The 21770-nt window shown below is 36.6% G+C and overlaps 1 long non-coding RNA gene across 5 annotated transcripts; it reads left to right on the forward strand.

The window, feature by feature from the left end:
• The first annotated feature begins 12326 nt into the window (after window positions 1–12326).
• LOC145049735 (uncharacterized) lies at window positions 12327–19902 on the forward strand. 5 transcript variants are annotated; one of them, XR_013683316.1, is made up of 8 exons: window positions 12327–12349; window positions 12643–12712; window positions 12834–12914; window positions 13282–17292; window positions 17404–18937; window positions 19180–19247; window positions 19339–19413; window positions 19702–19902. It is a non-coding gene; the product is annotated as an uncharacterized LOC145049735 (long non-coding RNA). The 5 variants fall into 5 exon arrangements; XR_013683318.1 differs by having other exon boundaries at window positions 13282–13358; XR_013683315.1 differs by having other exon boundaries at window positions 13282–18937.
• The last annotated feature ends 1868 nt before the right edge of the window (window positions 19903–21770 follow it).

Genomic DNA, 21770 nt, shown 5'->3' on the forward strand with positions numbered 1-21770 from the left:
CTACAGAGTTAGCGCCTATTGTTGAGTGAACCTTGGTGACTATGGAGGTAGCGCCTGATAACTATGGATTTAGTACCTGATAGATAAACTTTGGCAGCAATGGACTTCGTGCCAATTCCTTAGGTTAATCCTTAGGAGTGAATGAATGAAGGAGAGTGGATTCTTAGGGTAAACCCTTGAGAAAATAAAGTAGATATGGGGATGGGTATTTGGGTTGATTGTTTGATAATTGAATATAATAAATGTATTATTGTGGGTTGAAAACCCTATATGCTCACCAGGCTCCCAAGCCTGACCCACTCAGTTTTATTTGCATTACAGGTAATGACACAAGAGTATAAGTTGGTGGACTTGACGAGAGATTTTGGATTATAGATCAGTAGTTATAAATAACTGTTGTAAGGTGTATTTTATATTGTTTATGCTTTTGGTCTGTATCGGAACATGACATCCCGAGGTTTTATTATTTAATGAAAATACATTCACTTTGAGAAATGTTTTGATAAATGGTTATCATATTTTATTTTGGGAACAAATTCCGTAACCGTTTTCTTTAAACGATCACTCTGATTTATAAAACAAAGCATAAACAAATCGGTCTTTTCTGGCCGTGAAATTGGGAATGTCACACAAGCATGCATGCATATGTTTGGCTGGGTACGCCCAGCGTAAGCTGGATGTACGCCCAGCGTAATGGAGGAAAGGAACGCGGAGGTCTCTCGACGTACGCCCAGCGTACTGGATGTACGCCCAACGTACATCTATCATCCAGAAACCCTAAATTTAGGGCCAACCACTATATAAGGAACATAATGGTTCTCACCCTAGCCTCCATAAACACTCTCTTATCCTCAGAAACCCTAGATAGCTGTCTCACCTCCATTGTTGGGTGTGTTTGACCTTGTAAAGCTTGTTTTGGAAAAGGAGAGTCTAGAAGAAGAAAGAGGAAGTTGTCAAAGAAGGAGTTGAGTGGCTGGAGCTTGTAGATCTGGAAAGACATCATCTTTTGAGGCCCTTTTGAGGTAAAAAGTCTCTGGCTTGACAATCATATTGTATAGATCTATGTGTTGTGAAGTTTTGACATCATTCTTGTCCCAAAAACCTCATATTGATGCATGATTCGAGATGGTTCAGATTAGCTGTCCTTTTTGACCTTAGGAGAGGTCTTGAGTAAGAAAATTGAGGTCCCAAGGGCTTTGGTTGTCTCATATGTGATATAGATAGGTCTTAATGGATTAAGAGCTTTATGGACGTCCCAAGTAATAAAGTTTGAGACTTTATGGATCCTGGGCATATTTGGTCTATGGATCTGAAGTTTGGGCTTAAGAGCTTAAGCCAATAAGATCTTATGTGAAGTTGTAGTTCAGCGGAGTTACGCCCTGCGTAAATGGGAGTACGCCCAACGTAGTGGGTCTGTGTCCCGATTCCAATCTGCAAGCATCATTGTATGCCCAGCGTACCAAGGAGGGTACGCCCAACGTACTCCCTCTGTTGGGTTTTCATTTTGAGCCTTAATAGATTGGGCTGTTATTGGGCTATTAGAGCTTGGGTCGTAACTGGACATTATGGATGGAGTATTTTGGACTCACTAATTATTATGGACCTTGGATCTAGGCCCATTTGGTGAGGTGGGCCCAATTTAGTAAATTGGGCCAATATTGGGTTTTGCTTCGAACTTTTGGTCTTTGGGCCACTAGTGGGCTTGAGAGCTTACCTAGTGTTGAGCCTTTCGTATTTTGATTATGGGCCTTAGTCGTGGACCATATTTAGTTAAGGGTAAATTGGTCAATTTACCTTTGGAAGGATATTGTGCTTGGACTAATGATTGTTTTGCTGCTTCGGATAGTTCGGGATTTTCGGTGAGTCGGTGATTCGGGAATCTGCTTCTTCAGTTCAGAGTTTCGGCAGTTGCGAGGTGAGTTATCCTCACTATATCGACAGGGTCTAAGGCACCAAGGCCAGCCCATTATCGGATTGTAATCCGGGTATCGTTGTTATGTTATTGCTTTGCTATGTTTGCATACTAGTAGTTAGGATGGTATATGTTAGAGACCTGGTTAAGGTCGGTATCCTGGTATATAGGATGATGCTATGCTAGTGACCGGTTAGGTCGATATCCTGGTTAGGATGATGTTATGTTTTTGTGATCTGCTAGATCGGTTTGATTGGATGTGAATTGTTATATGATTGTATGTTTATGTGCACATGGTTGTTGGACTGGGGTTGGGTTGAGGCGGGTCCTACTTTGTGGTGTAGGCCAACATACCCAGGGCAGACCGGTTATCCCGAAGGCCTAGCGAGCGGTCCGGATAGCCTGTAGGCCCCACGAGGGCGGACTAGACGTGCCAAGGCTCGGAGAGTGGACCAGGCCGACTGAAGGCCCGGTGCGGGCGGACCAGTCATACTGTAGACTCAGAGAGTGGACCAGGTGGGTTGAAGGCCCGGTGCGGGTGGACCAACCACACGTAGACTCGACGTATATGGCTAGACTCGGAGGGTGCACCAGGTGGACTGAAGGCCCGGTGCGGCGGACCAGTCACACAGTAGACCCGAAGCGAATGGTTATTCTGTGTTCTGTTATGATATGGCATGTTATGTGTATGGTATATGTGGTTGGTATTTGGGGTATGTCACTAAGCTTTCGGGCTTACATTTGTGGTGTAAATGTTTCAGGTAATTCAGGAGACCGTGGCAAGGCAAAGGCGTGATCGTACCGCTCCTCATGTTTATGTTTTATGATATGGTTATGGGAAGACTCTGATAATAATTGTATTGAAAACCTTTTTGTAATAACTTAACGAAACTGGGTTGTTTTTTAAAAGTTTGAATTGGTTGGAATTTTTATGGATGTTACAGTTTGGTCGTAGAATCAGAGACGAGGTGTGTGATAGTGCATTGTTTCCAGATTAAGAGACAAAACTAATTTGGGACAGTTGGGACATCCGGCGGTGTGTCGGTCTAAGATTTTGGGATGATTAGAGACAGTCATCTTTGGAGGATTTTGAGATTTCCGTCTGAGTTATGGTATATTTGGGGTTTCTTGACCTCTAATGGGAAGATTATCGAGTGCACTACTAGAAAACAACCTTTTACGACGTGCAATGCGCGTCGTAAAACGCTCAGACGACGCGCAAATGCGTGTCAAGGAAGGCCCTGTCATAACGAGAGACGACACGCTTTTGTGCGTCATCTATAGACGACGCACATTTATGACACGCTTTTACGACGCGCAGTCATGACACCCAATGCGTATCAAGGAAGGCCCTGTCATAAATGAAGACGACACGCATTTGCGTGTCATAACCTTACGACGCGCGTGTTTATGACACGCAATGCGTATCAAGGAAGCCCCTGTCATAAAGGAAGATGACACGCATTTGCATGTCATAATTTTAAATGTTTTAAAAATATGTATATTTTTTATAGAATTACTAATTTTTAAATTAAACAATTGATTGAAATTATCATAATACAAAATAAAATACCATACATCAGAAGGATAATTCATTTCAAAAAAATATCACATGTCAAACAACACTACATGTCAACACTAACAACACTTAAAAACATGCTTTTCCCGCATTTGGAGCACCCACTATTCCTATATCAACAACCAACTTTAGGTCCAATTCCAACCAACTGTAAAAGAACATTGTAAAAGAACAACATTAGAAATCATCATAAAGTCATAGCAATATATATATATATATATATATATATATATATATATATATATATATAATGAAATCATCATAAAGTCATGAAGTCAAACCTATTCATACTTATCAATGGCATCCTTATCTTTTTCTGTTTCCAAATCTACAACATAATCCAAATTCTGAAAACTTGAAGCCTTCTCCTTCTCCATCTCCAACACTGAGATCTACATTACAAAATGAACAAGTTTCACAAGACATTGAGATCAAACCTTTTGTAACAGACATTGCTATAACTGAGTACAATGCTGTAACAGAAAAAGAAATGAAAGTACAATGCCGTAATAGGGAAGGAAATGAAAGTAGGATGCTATAACGATACAAAAACTACTAGCTACTAGTGAGGGGGGGGGGGGAAGGAACACCTGGAAAAGGAGGATTTTCATGCTTTAACAATTTGTAATGTTTTTTGTTACTTTTGCATGAAATGTTCTCTTCCTATGTGGATTATGGTACTCATTCAAATACACATTGTTTTTATCTACAAATCAAAAAAAGTCAAAAGGTCAACAGATAATCAGAAAAAGTCAAAATGAAAAAAAAACAAAAAACTTGTTTTTATTGACTTTTCAATCTCAACCGGTTTCTTATCCCAAGTATCTCCTAAAAATTCATTCATAGAAACCACATTTTGAGCTACATCACAAGGGCATATTTGTAAATTCACCACTCACCATAGAAGTTAAGTTCACCAGCAAATGATGCCTTCGACCCCGTAAATAGGAAAAATGGTAACGGAACTGGAATCGGGACATTTAACAAAAAAAAAATAATAAGAATTTTCATATTTTAATAGTTTAAATGTTTTCGTAAGTCATAATATTCATAGGATATGTAAAATTACTTACATGCCCTGATTCAATGTTAGTTTGAAACTTTCTAGCAGCCACACCAGATGTTGTGAAAATAGCTGCTCTGTTGCCATATCTACAACAATTTTTTTACATTTAAATAATGAAAGCAAAAAAGATGGGAGTTTGTTTTTTCAGGTACTCAATGTCCTATCAAACAACAAAAACAAACAATTCACTGTCATTGTAGGAACATCTGGTAATTCTTTCCTTAGCTAAATGAGTAAGCAAATAATTTCTCAAACTCCTGTAGCAAAATTATATTAATTATATGTAAGTATTATAACACACTTTTTATTTTCTTTCACACAATTTATTTAATTAACTCACAATCCTCCATGTTTATCATAGCCTCCAGATTAGGAAATGGCGTACTTGATGATCGAGTCAAATCAGATATCCTCCTGATATAAAATAAGTTCAATGTTGAAGTCTATTAGATTATTACCTGAAAATAATGTGCTCACAATGAATTCAAGTTTGTCAACAAAGATATTGTAGAAGGAATAGGTCCAGACATGTTCGTTCCTAGCATATCCCTGCAAAATGAATTATACATAATTAAAGTTTCAAAATTTTTAATCACAATAAAGAGGGCAAAAATTAAAATAATACTCACAGTCTTGTGAGATTTCTCCAGTTTCCGATAAAATCGGGTATTCTCCCAGATAATGTAGTCCCATCTATCCTACTGCAAGAAATGTAAAAAAAAGATTAAATAATTTATATAGAGTATTTAATGAAAATGACTATAATTTATAAAAGATATCTATGACTTCCAAATCTTCTAAATTAGTTAGATTGCCATAAGAATCCGTTATACTTCCAGTAAAGTTATTTGCAGAAGCAAGGCTGCAAGAAAAAGAAAATTCTTGTTAACAACACTAAAATATAAACATTATAAAACCAATATATAAAAAGTAATCTTACAATCTTCTCAAGCGAGACAAGCGTCCAAGATTTTGAGGAAGTGGTCCTCCAAGAAAATTGTCTTCCACGACCCTAAAGGTCAAAATAGTAAATTCTCTATAAAGGTCTCACTCACATAGGGTAGACATAAAAGGTGAGGATTTTAACTTACAACTCCTCAAGTGTAGACATATCACCTAGTGCTTCAGGTATAGAACCATTGATGCGGTTCCCTAAAAAACTCCTTTGGAAATAAAGTGTCAAAAGTACATTCACAAGGGCAAAATGGGAAATTTGAAACAAAAAATAACACTTACAAAACTCTAAGACGAAGCTGACCATAACTTGCAGGAATAGGGCCACTGATATAGTTGCGAGACAAATCTCTGCAGGAAGATGTATCATATTACACAAAATGAATTTCAAAGGCATAATATTAGATTTAATAATAATGAGAATATATTATAGTTGTAGCACCTGGTTCCTGGTACGTAAATCTTATTTGAGTATTTCTCTTCTTTTAGCCTTGGACTCGGCAAGTCACAGGTCCGACTCGCCGAGTAGATGCGGGACCCGGGACACGTTTAAGTTGTCGACTCGACGAGTCCATATCCTAGACTCGGCGAGTCACAACTGTTGGATGAAACCCTAAGTTTCAGGGGTTTGCACCCTATTTAAACAACATATCCGCCCCAACCTCGCCCCCATTCACCCTCAGAGCCCTGTATCTCTCTCTACCCTTGCTTCCTTGTGAGTTTGAAGTGTTTTTGTGGTGTTCTTGAAGTTTTTGAGGGAAAAAGAAGAGGGAATCAAGAAGAGGAGAAGGAGGCCAATCATCTCTGTGTCATTCCAAAGTTTTCCCTAAGGTATAGCTCGTTTCCCCTCTGTTTTTAAGCTTATTGTCCCTTATAGCTCCATTAAAGTCCTTTTTGAGCCATTTCCAAGATTGTGTATGCTTGAGGGTTTGTAATAAGTTGATTGGCCTCTAGATCTAGGCAAGATTGAGCTCCAGGAGCTCAGATCTGTTAGCTTTATGGTCCCATGTTGCTTGTCCACCCTAGATCTACCCCTTTTGAGGCATTTTGAGCCCTAAAATCCGTATTGGTGAATATCTACACGTAAAGTTGGAAACTTTACGTGTGATTCGTGTTCTAGGAGTCCAGATCTGTGAATGGCATGGACTGGAATCGAGCAAATCAATGTATTTAGTGGGTGCATGGCAACGACTCGGCGAGTCTGTTCACGAGTCTCTGAGTTTGTCCCCTTTTTCGTAGTGTCGAGTGAACAGTGAGTCACGGGGTGTGACTCAGTGAGTTGGAAGCTGAACTCATCTATGGAGGAACTCGGCGAGTCAATGCCTTGACTCGGCGAGTTCAAGGCAATCTCCTTAGATCAAGAACAGACTCGGCGAGTTGTTCATACAACTCGGCGAGTCGCATCAGCAAGTGTTCTTCGGATGAAGATGAACTCGACGAGTTGTTCATACAACTCGGCGAGTAGGATGAAGGACTTGAATATCAGCTTAGAAGGAGAACTCGTCGAGTCGTCGCCTAACTCGACGAGTAGAAATGGGTTACAAGTCAATCGTTTGGGTAGGGACTCGGCGAGTTGGAAAGCCAACTCGGCGAGTCGGGTCAACTGAAAGATGACTCTGACTTTGACTTAGGGCATGATCAGGGGTAGAATGGTCATTTTACCCAAAGGACAGTTAGCAGTGTTTTATTGAGTATGTTGTGGGAATTGCAGCCGGAGGATTTCCGGAGCAGCAGCAGCAGCAGTAGACAGTCAGTTCCCGATCAGAGCAGCAGCTACTTCGAGGTGAGTTACCTTCCAGTAGCGGTGGGTCTATGGCCACAATGCCGGCCCACCAGTAGGAGTTGTATGTAGATGATTGTCTCTGTGATATTCATCTCGGGATTACTACTATCTGTGTTATGTTTATGTGCTAATATGATATGATGCTATGTGCTAGTGACAGTAAGGGAAAATAGTCCCCGAGGTATCTGGTCGGTAGGGCCGAAGGGGTAGTTATACCCAGCCATGTTAGATAGATCCTGATTTTATGATACTTGTTAAGTGGTAGTAGTAGAGGGGAGGAATAGTTCCCCAGTATCCGGTCGAGAGGACCGAAGGGGAGGCCAGCACCCAGATATGCTAGGCAGTATCCGGTCGAGAGGACCGAAGGGGAGGCTAGCACCCAGATATGCTAGGCAATGTCCGGTCAAGAGGGCCGAAGGGGTAGGTCGGGCACCCAGATATGCCTGACAATATATGTATGATATGGGATTATGTGGTATGGGGTACGGTGGGGGAACTCACTAAGCTTTGTGCTTACGGTTTTCAGTTTTGGTTTCAGGTACCTCCTCAGCTAGGGGAAAGGAGCCGGCGCGGTAGCAGCATGTCACACACACACACTCTCTGGTTTCCGCATTTACGATATTCTCTGGGATTTATACTCTGATGTTTGATTGGTTGTATGATTTGGCTTTTAGACATGGTTTACGTTGTGTTATGGTTTGATCAAACAATGTTTTAATTATTAATGTTTTCTAAAGTAACGTTTTAAAACGAAATTTTTGGACGTGAAATTTGGGTCGTTACAATAGTGGTTCACTTAATTACATTTCTTGTAGAGAATGGAGATTTGCAAATTCTTCAGGTAAAACTCCTGTCAAGTTCATCAACTCACCAATATGTAGTTGAATGTTCAACCCATTTGTAGGCCATAACAGAACCACAACAAGAGTAACTACAGATAACACGATATACCTGAGATTTTAAGCAAACTAAACTAATTAATTATTAATACATGAGAAAATCACAAAAACAAACAAAAAATTATATATGGTTACCATATGTAAATGAAGAGCTGTGTAGGAAGAAAACACAGATGAGTTGACACGTAATCCCATTCATTAGAAACTGTAACTTTACTTGTTGTTAGTAGCATGAAAGATGGATACAAGTTTCCTTGTTGCCAGCTAATTGTCCCTAGAGTTTCCTATACAAATTACAACACATTTCTTTTTTTAATTCACGAAATCATAAAGATTAAAGACACGTACCCTTTATGATTAGGGCCATATATGATATATATATATATATATATATATATATATATATATATATATATATATATATATACACCTTTAATACAGGCCCATGTTCAGCTAAATGAGTAACACTACACTGATCATGATCATGTCCAGACAAAACAAGTAGCTATTACACAAGAGACAACAACTTATAATTATAATGACATATTTTTCAACTTTTTGTTAGTGGAATGAAGTGAGTAGTTACAGGTTTGTTTTCTTCTGTAAGATAATTCTGATACACGATTTCATGGTCATCTGTAGCACAAGAAATTCTCTGAACATGAAAAGTGAGAGGTTAATAGAAGTAAAATGGATATATAGAAAAAAATAGCAATTTGAAAGTACTTATATTACCTGATTTATACTTGGGGAAGAACGTTTAGAACCACAGGATGTTGAATCTTGTCGATAGATTGCAGACTACACAATTTTAAAGAATGATTCAAATCCCTGAAGAAAAAGAATGCAAAGCATGAGAAAGAGAACAAGCAAGAACGTTTTTTCTCCAACATCATCATCTTCTTCTGTTGTCGCACAATGCTATTAGGGTTTCATCTGTAATTTGATTTTGCACTATATACATCTATGAGGGCTTTGAGAACTGGAATCGGACCATATTTGAGCTGGTTGACCATATTTCTTTTGACATTTGTATGCATAATACTCGAAATTCAAAAACCCTAGATGTATAAACCACGCTTCGTGAACCCCATAGGAACAGATAAGGAACTCATAATCCATGTGTGTTTGTGAAGGAAAAGGGGGGGAAAACGAACTAGGGTTAGAATCGAAGGAATGGAAATGTATATGGAATGTAATAAACCGGGCCACTCCGTCGGAATTGAAGTACAATTCCGACTGATTCTAGGGCCAGCCACTCTGGCGATGCTAACGAGAGAAAATCTAGGAATAAAAGAAGGTGAATCGTTGTTTGTAAACAACATACTCCATTTGAATACGTATGTGAAGGAGAGAAGACGTTACCTGAAAACGATACTTCAGGCGATCAAGAAGTTAGGGCCGACGCTGCTAACGGTGGCGGAGCAAGACGCGAACCACAACGAGACGTTTTTTCTTGCGCGATTTCTTGAATCGTTACATTATTATTCGGCGATATTTGATTCATTAGAAGCAAGAATGGGGATAAACAAGATGGAGAGGATGAAGATTGAGGGGAATCACTTTGCGGAGGCTTGTCAACCAAGAAATCGCCCTTTCCATTTCTTCTTGGACCGGTTTATTACATTCCATATACAAGATAGTGGTGGTCTGTACCATGAAGGGGGAGAGAGAGAGAGAGAGGTGGTGGTGAGTCTGATCGAGGTGAGCGTTCCTGTGGAAGGAGGAGACGCAACAGGCGGGGTTTTTAATTTTTTTGATTTCATTTCCCCTTGCTATTAAAAAACGAAAACGCGCGTTCATAGACTAAAATTATAAAGCGACAGGGTAACACGACACGCTTTTTAGGATAGGTGCCCTCCGTGTTTTTAATTTTTTTTTATTAGACACTAATTTTAGGGCGCGCACAAACGCGTGTCTTTTATCCTTCAAATTTTGCAAAACTAACAGTATATTTTAGGGCACACACAAATGCGCGTCCTGTATCAGCGAGTGTCATTGTTTGCGCGTCATTAAAGGGTTGTTTTCTAGTAGTGGTGTCACGTAGTACGTCCCAAGAGTCGGGTGTGATGTACCTCGTAAAATAGTGTGTGGAGTAGTATGTTGGTATGCCAATTGGCGGTGGTTCAAACCCTAAGTGGGGGAGAACTGGGTGTTCCTTTGGGTAGATCAGCGATTTATTTGAGTTAGGATTTAGAGGATTGAGTTATAAGGATCCGCGATACAGATATATGAGACTCGGGTAGTGGCGGGCAAGGCCAGATACAGAGCGAAATGATGCATGGGTGCGTGCTCCTAAAAGGACGAGTGTATCCACAACAGGTGGCCATTGGTAAGGGAAATCTATTAAGGTATGGATTCAATTATCGAAGTACCAATTTGATGTATGGATGGTTATCTTCATTCCGGGAAGGGCAGAAGTTGTTTTGGCAACCAACTATAGAATCGAGATGAGTATTCTCGCATGGTTTTTGATCAAAAGAGTATGAGTTTCGGATTTTCGTCAACGTATTTTGAGTCATTGACAATTTCTCTGTGTTTCAAATTGAGGGATGGAGTATTTCGAAGTTACGAACTGTGCGAGTGGAAGATCAGTGGTGGAGGCAAGACATTGTGAGATTCTGTAAGGGTGCATTGCGGTATCCGAGTATGATGTCGTGGGTGGGAGATCAGTAGTTGAGGCAAGCGAGCATGAGATTCTGTGATGATGTATCGGGGTGTCCAAGTATGATACCCTAAGTTGTTGGATTATTTTGAGACTCGAGTTCATAAGATGGAAAGTGGAGTATCGAGTAACTATTGTTCCAGTGGGAACCCATCAGCTAATTGTCATTAGACGGGGATAGTCCAAGAATGTGAATTATATCGAGGGAAATTGCGTTGTTGCGACAATTGTCGTCAGGAGTAGTGATGCTAAGTATGGGTGGGTGGGTGCACCTACCTGTGATGGATCGCGGAGCATGAGTTTAGTGAATGCGATATGGTGATGGCTTGGTGATGAGATTGTGGGGTGGTAAAAGAGTGGGACAATCCAAGTGGGAGTAATCACTTTGTAATATCAAGGAAAAACCATGGGAGAGCCCATGGCGAGTGAGTGGGTGAAGTAAGCTTGCGGGGAGCCGTAACATTCACGAGTCAGTGTGAGGGTGTCGTAAGTCTACGGGGAGCCGTAGCACTCATTAGTCAGTAAGTGAGTGTTATAACACTGACTCTCGAGTTTGAGTTTGGCCCTATCTGTGTAAAGGATATATGAGTTGAGATTTTGGATTCTTGATGAATTTCTTTTTGAGTGGTTAAGGTTTCCATATGATGTTCTAGACCTGGGAGGGTCAGTCCGTTTGGCATGAGAAGGACCGTAGCACGCATGAAGTTAGTGAGTGTTAGACGACAGAGGTCGAAAGTGATGTGTGACTACAGATCGGTTGTAATATTGCTTGGAGTAAAGCGAGCTTAGTGGTTGCATGTATAATGTGGTTAGTTGAGATAACTCTGTTGGATTGAACGGCTGGGGATATACTTGGGCTTGTGGCCATGTCGTTCAAGTTTCCTAGCATGTAAGGAATGATTTCGAGGACGAAATCTAATTTAAGTGGGGAGAGTTGTAACATCCCGTTTGTTAAATAAATAAATAGATAAATTTGATGAATGAATAGTAGCTCTAAAATCCATAATATTTAGTGGGGTGTTGCTTTAAGGAGCCAAATGTTATAATTGGATTATTCGGGGGTCAAAGTGTAATTCTCGGGCCACTTTGTAAATATTTATAGAGGCGAGGGCTAGTTGGTAGTTGTTGGGACTTAAATTGAAAGTGGTATAAGAAGGAGGGACGAAACTTGGTAAATCGGCACACGTTAGAAATGAGACACGGGACTAACCCGTATCCCTTCGCCACGTCCTTTTTTTTTTAAACAACCCTAACCCTAACATTGTGATACAGCCGCCATGCGTGAAGTCCAGCCGCCACCACTGTGCCCTCGCACTCCACCCATCGTCATCTCCTCGTCGCATTGTCGTCGAACACCACCACTGTCGCACATGTCTCCGGCGAAGTCAAGGTGAAGCGGTAACTATCATGGGCAGCTGAGAAGACCGCCGAAGACCGAGGATTGGGCAGCGTTCGTCCTTGCGTGGCGTCTTGAACAACCGGAAACACTCGGTAAGATTGGCTTCTTCTCCTCTCCGTCGTCTCTCTCTCTGTTTGACGTTGTGGACGTTATTGTGGCCGCCGGTGGCTTTTGGGCTGCTGTGGTCGTCATTTCCGGCGACGCCAGCCATATAGAAGGCGGCCGGATGTTGGATGTTAGATGCTCAAGTATATTTATGCTTTTAAGGTGTTTTTGATGTTGTTTGCGCTATATAGGGCAGGAAACCCACCGGCACCACTATAGCTAATCCACTATAGTTGTATATTTATCATATTGTTTTTTTTTTTTTTTTTTTTTATTACAGCGAGGAGTTTAATAGAAGCAAGTTCAATTCCATAATTGATGTAGATTTTTAGACACTAAAGGATATTGAGGTTTGTATACACTGATTTGAAACACTAAAATCCATAAGCTTTTTCACAACTGAAAGCTGTCATACCATAAATTCTATTGAAATTTTCACATAAATCAATTTTCTTGTTATTATCTTATCAGAAAAATTCAGTACTTAGGAAGAAAGTAGAAGAACTGACTGCTGCAAAACCCATGAAAGGTCCCTTACAGGTGACTTGTAAGGTGTGAACATAACATAATATTTTCCATTTCAAACCTTGTATTAGTGTATTTGTTTCATCTTTTACTCCCATAAATTATTATACATTTTGAAATTCGTATATAGGATAATTGAAAAGGAATGCCCCATGATGTTATCCTCAATATGTTTGGACGAGGTTTAGTTATTAAATATATATCCCCATAAATAAGTTGTAGTTAACGTTTCTGTCTGTAACATTGTCATGTTACATTTATTAACATATAAAGATGATGATCTAGTGGTAATGTATGATACTGTTTCCTCCTTTAAACATATATCTATGTAAGAGCCTACCATTAAACTCATAAAAATAACTTAATGCTTCTTTCTAATGTCTTGCACCTTTAGGAGAGGACTAATTTGGAGAGAATATATATATAAAAGGCGCTGCAGCGGAACATGGTTGCAACATATATTGCAAAAAGGTAAAAACCAATCCATATCTAAAATACACTCATAATAACTTCATCAACCATGTATTAAAAATGGCTATTTTAGTGCTCTAAGTATATCAAGGACACCCGTTTTTCAATTCATATTTTTTCATTCCTGAGTATTAAGAATATTCGTCATAGTTATCTACTCTCATAAATTAGAATCTTGTTGATATGTAATCAACCATGGCCTAAGAATATCAAGACATCATATTTAGTTATAAATATATAATGTGTGATGGACTTTTTGGCAGAAGCTAATGGTCCACATGCCTTATCATGTGTGATATGATATTGAGATTTGCTTAATGTCATGTTATATTAGTATGAGTCAAGTTGGAATCAAAATATTGTTTACAAAACATACATAACTTTGAGTTTTTTTTTTTATTTTTTTTATTTTTTTTTTTTTTATTTTTTTATCTTGTTACTCTCATAATGTTTTTATTTTATTACAATATCATTGTTATGCAAGAAATAAAACGTCAATTGCAGATTCAAAGTCAACTGTTACTTTTTATGTTGGTAAATTTCACACTTTCAAACCAATTTAGCCATATATTTTCCAATTTCTACCCATAACAAGTCCAAAATAACAATAATGTATTTCAAAACCAAATGTCAAATTTTATAGGGAATATTTAAGTCGATAACCCTTTTCAATAACAGAGGACCTACACGATTGGTAGAATTTCCGAGAGAAAGCTCCATGGGCTCAGTTGGGCTTAACATGACTCTTTTCATGTCCCTTACTTAAATATATAGTAAACATATCACTCCATAATGTTTTTTTGAATATCCACACAAGATATTAATTTAAACACTTCAAAAGCTAATGTAATTGATATTAACCTATCATTGAATACAATATTTGTTGGTACTAATTCTTTCATTTATTCTTTGTTCATAACATTTCTACATCATTTGTAAACTTACATTTTTATAACATTTGTAAACGTGGTTGATATAAATTATAATTTTGCAAAAGTTTTGAAAACCACCATGATAAAATAAGTTTTTAGGTCATTTGCATGTTACAGTCATCATAAATATTTATAATAATCAACAATTATAATTGATTAAAAATAATTAAAAACGGTCATTAAAATAGTTATCTCTATTCAAATAAAAAAATCACTAAAAAAATTATTTTCTTTTCATTTCTCCACGTATCGACACCATGCCCCTACCTCTCATCTTAAACAAAAAAAAGCATACATATACATATAATGTAAATTTTTTTTATTAGTTAACAAACTCGACACAATAAAAAAAACTAATTAGAAAATAGGAAACTTACCTAATCTTTAATACAATTGAAATCGTATAGTTTTTTTTGGTAGAAAGACTTTAGTTAAATAGTTAATCCTAAAACAAATCCTAAAACAAGTTGCAACTTGAATTTTTTGCTTTCTCATTGTCTCCAACATCGTCCTTAGTTCTTCAGCTCATTTAGTAGTACTATTCACACATTCCTATTTTAACAAATTTTTAGCCATCATAATATCACGCAGTGTCATTTGGATTCGAACATCTTTGGGGAGATTAAACTTGTTTATTTGAGAAGATTTAATACCTAACCACTTGACATTTGGTGTCGTTAGATGACTATTCTCATAAGATAAATTCATTGACCCTGAAACATATATATAATAGACATTATCTGAATTCTATATGGATCACAGTCAATTAAGGCCAAAATAGGTAACTTTAGTTTCATTTTCAACTTTCGTAGAAAAAGCCGGGTGACAACATTCGGTTGCCTTCTAGCTGTTAAAATTATGCATGGAAAACGATTATAGAATTTTTCGTGGCCAAAAAAGAAAAGATTGCATCTTTTTCAAGTAAAGTATGAAAGATGCTTTAAAATGCATAATTTCAACATTTTCCACGTTGTGAGAGATTGCTTTTTTTTTTTCCGATTTACATTGTTTTGTATAATCAAAAGTATGATCATCTTTAAAAATAAGATTTCCAATTACAACTCCTTTATCACCCGTAAATATATTCAAAAAGGTTCTCGTGCAATTGAGGATACAAACATTATCTTCAATGACGGCATCGGAAATGGCCTTAAACAACTTGACATTCATATAGAAAACATCTCTTATGGTTATTGAAACATTTTGTGATAAAACCATTATGATGATTGACAGTATTCAGGATGTCATTATAGCCCTTTGAGACGTTTTTGGTTATCAAAGCGTTGCTGATAGATGTTCTCCTTAAGAAGGATCTGATCGTACTCCTTAATATAGATCTGGTAACTAATTTGTGAGAGGGTATAGTAAAGTAATAGTTGTGCCCCTTGACATTATGCTTCATAGTTGAGTGCTTTTATCACTTTATGACTCTTATGACGACTTCCGACTTTAACGTAGCAGCTTGACAAAAGTTGTAATTATAACCAACATCCGAGAGCGAACCTAGTAACTTCGGCTCGGGATTCGAGGTTTTGTGAAGTTGGATTTTTAATCTACGATGTCGGGATCTGCCGCCGTTGGTGTATTGCCCCATGATGGGGGGAGGTGGGAGCTGAAAGATAGACATGTGGCAATGGATGAGTTGAATAAATATTAGACGGAAGCAAAGGACAAAAAAGTTGAGGATGCAAGAGTATGATGATATCGAGTCTCATGACAATGAGAAAAGCTACTGCTAGGATACGTTGATGTGATTTTTTTTTTGGTGAAAAACATCAAGGGATATTAATATATGTAACCATATTTGTAAAAATTTAGACTTTGTCTGTAAAGTGTAGGTTTTTGTATATTATAGTACCAAGGAAAACCCTAAAAGATTAAAAGAACCCTAAGAAGAGAACTAACAAAGCGTTCTCTCTCGGATCTTGGTCATAATTATAACTTTCGTCAAGCTACTGCGTTAAAACTTGAAGCCGTCATAAGAGTCATAAAAGCACTCAAATATGAGGGGAATGTCAATGGGCATAACTACTACTTTAGCATACTCTCTCGCAGGTCAGTTAACCAAATCAATATTAAAGAGTACGATCAGATCTTTATTAAGGAGAACGTCTATCAACAACGTTTTGATAACCCAAAAACATTTTGGATGACTATAATTACATCTTGCATACTATCAATCATAGAGGTGACTTTATCATAAAATGTTTCAATGACTAAAAGAGATGTTCTCTATATTAATCCAAACTGTTTAAGGCCATTTTCGATGCTGTCATTGAAAATATTGCGCTTGTATGCTCAATTGCACAAAAACTTTCTTGAATATATTTGCTGTGGATAAAGGAGTTGTCATTGGAAATCTTATTTTTAAGGCAAATGATCAATACTTTTGATTGTACAAAAAAACGTAAATGGGGGAAAACAATCCCAAATGACATTAAAAATGTTGAAATTGTGAATTTTAAGGCATCTTTCATACTTTTTGTTGAAAATGATGTAAATCTTTTCTCTTTTTTGCCACGGAAAAATTATATAACGGTTTTCCATGTATAATTTTAACCGCTAGAAGGCAACCGGATGTTGCCACCCGACTTTTTCTACGAAAGTTGAAAATGGAATTTGGGTTACCTGTTTTGGCTTTAATAGACTGTGATTCATATGAAATTCAGATATTGTCTTCAGGGTCAAGGAATTTGTCTTATGAAAATGGTTACCTAATCATACCAAATGTTAAATGGTTAGGCAATCAACCCTCGCATATAAGAAAGTTCAATTTTTCTGAAGATGTTTGAATCTAAATGATACTGCGTGATTAAGAGGCTGTAAATATGTTAGAAGAGGAATGTGTGAATAGTAAGCTTAAGTGGGTTGAAGAGTTGAGTACAATGTTGGAGACTAAGGAGAAGATAAAAATTCAGACTGTGACATTTCTTGGGATGAAGTATTTAACTGAACTCTACCTACCGAAAAAGCTGTAGGATTTCGATTGTGTTTAAAGTTGGGTAAGTATAATTTTTTCTAATTAAATTATTTTTATTATGCCAAGTTTGTTAATAAATAAGAAAATTTACATTTGTTTGTTTGTTTGTTTTTTTTTTTTGTTTGTTTTTTAGATAGGAGATGTAGGGGCATGGTGGTAGTACGTGGAGAAATGAAAAGAAAATATTTTTTTAATGACTGTTTTATAATATTTATAACCAATTACAATTATTGATTATTGTAATATTTATTATGATTGTAACTTGCAAATCATTTAGGAGGTTATTTTATCAGAAGTGGTTTTCAAAACTTTTGCAGAATTGTATTTTATAGCAACCATGACACAAAGGGCAGGATTCCTGTATAAATGTTATAAAAATATAAGTTTACAAGTAGTGAAAATTTATAAACTAAGAGTACATAAAGCAATTAGTACCAACAAGTATTTCATTTAATGATAGATTAATATAATTTATATTAGTTTTTGAAGTGTTTAAATAAATTAATATATGCATGTATATTCAAGAAACAGTATGGACTTGGATATAAACTATAAAATTTGACAGCTGGTTTTGAAATACCTTTATTGTTATTGTGGGAATTGGAAAAGATGTGGCTAAACAAGTTCCGAAAGTGTGAAATTTGAGAACATGAAAAGTAACGGTTGATTTTTAATTTCTTACATAACAATGATATTGTAATAAAATAAAAACATTGGAACAATAGTTAAGTAATTTTTTTTAAAGTTAGTTATGTATGTTTTGATCCCACATTAACTCATACCAATGTAACTCATTAAGCAAATCTCAATATTGTACCACACATGATAAGGCATGTGGACCATTGGCTTTTGCCATTAAGTCTATCATATATGATATGTTAGTACTAAATCCGATGTCTTGGTATGCTTAGGCCATTGTTGATTGCAAATAACATGGGTGGTGAGATCGTTATAAAAACTAATACAAACCTCCTACATGTTTCTCAATTAACCGGTTGGTCCACATTTTCTATCGTGTATGAAATATGGTCAACCGATAGAGTATGATAGTGCAATCTCTAAAAGAAGTCTTGATATACCATGTTTCCATGGTAAGCTTTTTCAAGCTTATATGCAATAGAACTTTTCGTTGCCTAGTTTGATGCAACATACAACACCTGCTTGTATTTATATATTATATTATGGTACTTACATATATGAAAGACTTTTGTATTTCGGAAACATTCACCATGCCTCTTGTATATCATCATCTTGGTAATTGACTTCGATTTTGTTTAACTCATTTCTATTTGTTAAATGGTTTCAATAACTTTATATTGGTACATCAAAACATTGTTGTTTTTAGCTATAAACTAATTTACCTAGAAGAATTGTTTTCATCATCACTTTGTTCTTGACAAATGGTATACGAGTAACCGAAAGACAGACAAAAACGAAGGAGTAGCATGAAGCAAAGAGATAAATCCGCAGAAGAAGAGTATATATCAAGACTTGGTTATGCTGCCTAATGGGATATAAGGGGGCACATTACTCGGTGTGCTGTTGGTCTAATCCTGCTTTATCTCACCTCCCTTTCCTTGTATATCCCCTAGTCTAGGGTTTTTAGGTCATCGTTTGTAAAGAAAATTAAAGAAGGGAGGGAGAATAATACTAGCTGCATCCATCAGGTACCCTTTGCGTCTTCCTTATCTCAAATGAATATATTAATTTCAATTACATTTCTTCCTCTATCGAAGGTAACCTTCAATTTTGACTTCATACATGAATTCCAAAATGAAGCTTCCATGTGACAGTTCACAATAATTTTTTTACAACTTCTGGGAAATTGATAACCAAGAAAATTATAAGCTATATCATTTTTGGGCTAATTGTTTGATAATTATAAGCTATAAATTTCAAAATGTGGTAGGGTGACACAGATATAGTTGAAGATGTCCAGTTATGTCTAGTTGAAGATGTCCACTTTTGTCCCTCTTGGTATTTTTCATTAGTTGATTAAATAGTAACATTTTAAAGTTTTATGTAAATTACTATCTAATGATTTGATTTTGTTTGTATGTCTATAAAGCACAAAAGAATTCTTTAGTGTTGGACATGATTCTTGCTTGCTTGATACCTTGGGATGCAAGAGTTGGAACAGAAGGTTTGTTTCTTTTTTAAAATTTTATTTAAAAATTGGATAACAAATTGTAGTTAGATTATGATGGGATATAGTTATCTATTTGAATTTGGCGGAAAACCAAAATCAGAATTTCAATTTTCGAGATTAAGCCAAAATATTTCAACAATTTTAGTGATTACTATAGCATCGTTATTTCACACATTAATGTCATTATTTTTTAAGTTTAAAGTTTGTTGTCCCAAACATTCAGCAACAAAGTATAATGCATGATTATTCATTCTAACTCCGAGTTTTTCAATGCTATTGCAGATGTTACAACTCACATTACCTTCATCCTAATATTATCACAAGACATTCATGGAAACCAAAAGATATTCCCCTTAATGACGAACATGTATTTGCCATTCAATTTTAAATTAAATCCTTGATAAATGTTATAAATGTAGCTTATTAATCTGCATAGTTACATTAAAAACAGACATGAAAAAAAAAGAGTTAAATCATGAACCATGATAGATGAAACATTAGCACCATATGACACACACATACATAACATATGACACATACAACACTCACAGTTGACAGTTAGATAGCTTCTGGGATTTGAATTAGCACCCTGCATTTAAACAACACTCAAATGAATGCACAGTTTAATCAAATATAAAATTATCAAGTCTGAGATAAAACCAAACTATGGATCCAACCCTTTTCTACTCTAATTATATTTATGTAATCAATTTGACATTTTGAATTTTTAATGAAGTTTATGGATCGAGGATCATATATAGATTGGTGTTCAAGGTGCTTTTGCTAATCATTTGACTGAAGAGATTTAACTTTCAAAAGAAGACATTTACTATAACTACGAGTAAAAACATACATTAAAACGTAGCTAAATTCTACATTGGGAATGTACATATTTTGTAGAAATCGACTGCAAAATCACTTGCATTAAAATTGCGAATATACACGAAAAACGTTCCACTTTTTACCCTACTTAGATTAAAATAAATAGTAAGAATAAAGCATTTCGGACATCTTTAGGCAGCTTTTTAATATACTCATAAAACCATTTCTTATCCTCCTTTGACATGATTTTTTGGTCAACCACATTTGTTGTACATGGAAGAACCCGTAAGTCCTCTGAGTTGACTCTCTTCAAGCTACCATGACACAAAGGGCAGGATTCCTGTAAAAATGTAAAAATTTAGCCTGAAAACAAGAAATGTGAAACATGTTTGTAATAAAAGTTACCGGTCATGGAAGCAATTGATGAACATTGCATGACAACAGTTGGGCATGACCATCTTGGTGCAGGGCTCTAAGCAAATACCACTCATCTTCTCTTTCCATATCAAGATCTATATTTTTTGTGTGTTTTTTTCTATTTTCTTTCTAATTGGTTGAATATCATCTTCATTGACTTCTATCTCCAATGATTGGTTTGTTCGTAGACGTTTGAGGGGTGGCAGCATCACATCTAAAATTTTCTTTGAGATATGTTTTTGTTTTATAAAACAATAAAAAAATAGTTTGTTGTCTGACATTTCTGCAAAAAGGTTATTCTCCTAACAACCATAGCTCACAGTGTAAATCTAGTACACAACAGCCTGCTAGCCAGCTAGCAGGCCTATATTGACCAAAAGCATCATGTGAGATGAAAATCATGTACATCTGATATGATGTACCCATATGGAGTTCAATCCACATTGGAATTGAAACTCCCACACAATTAAAAGTCAATCTCAAATCATTGACCATTTTTGCAAGTTCATAGATTTTTGATGTTTGCATACCCTAGAACTCTCTTTCTCCCAAGTGAAATAAGTTTTGGTTTTTCATCCGGCAAGACCTGAAGAGAAACCGATGTTATGGTGACTTGCTAACATGGAAATGATATATGGATTTTGTTTAATTGTTTGCTTGGTTATTTACATTACTAATCTTGTGTACAACCATGTAACAGAAGTTTAAACAGGTTTGAAGGACACATGAACATGGGAAATCGATCCATTGTAGTAAAAATATGATAAAATGTATGCCGTGTCATTGTAACCCAAGTCCATTTGGGCACAAGCGCCACTTTTGCAAAAAAAAAAGAAGAAAGAAAGATTGGAAACACATTGAGATGTTGAATTTCGGTCAAGCTGGTTGAATTTACATGATTTCGGTCAAGCTGGTTGAATTTCGGTCAAGGTTGATAGAATGTATGTCATGTCATGTAACCCAACTCCACATTAGCAACTCCATCAAAAACGGGAAGGTGGGAGTTAGAAATGGTGAACTACCCTCTAAGTAAATAACATATTTAACCTTTTTTTGGAATGATATATTCCTAACCTACTTCTAGTTCCACCTATGTCCACGATGAAACCTAA

This window comes from Lactuca serriola, chromosome 1, assembly GCF_051521515.1.
Source record: "Lactuca serriola cultivar US96UC23 chromosome 1, Lser_US96UC23_V15, whole genome shotgun sequence".
Taxonomy (NCBI): domain Eukaryota; kingdom Viridiplantae; phylum Streptophyta; class Magnoliopsida; order Asterales; family Asteraceae; genus Lactuca; species Lactuca serriola.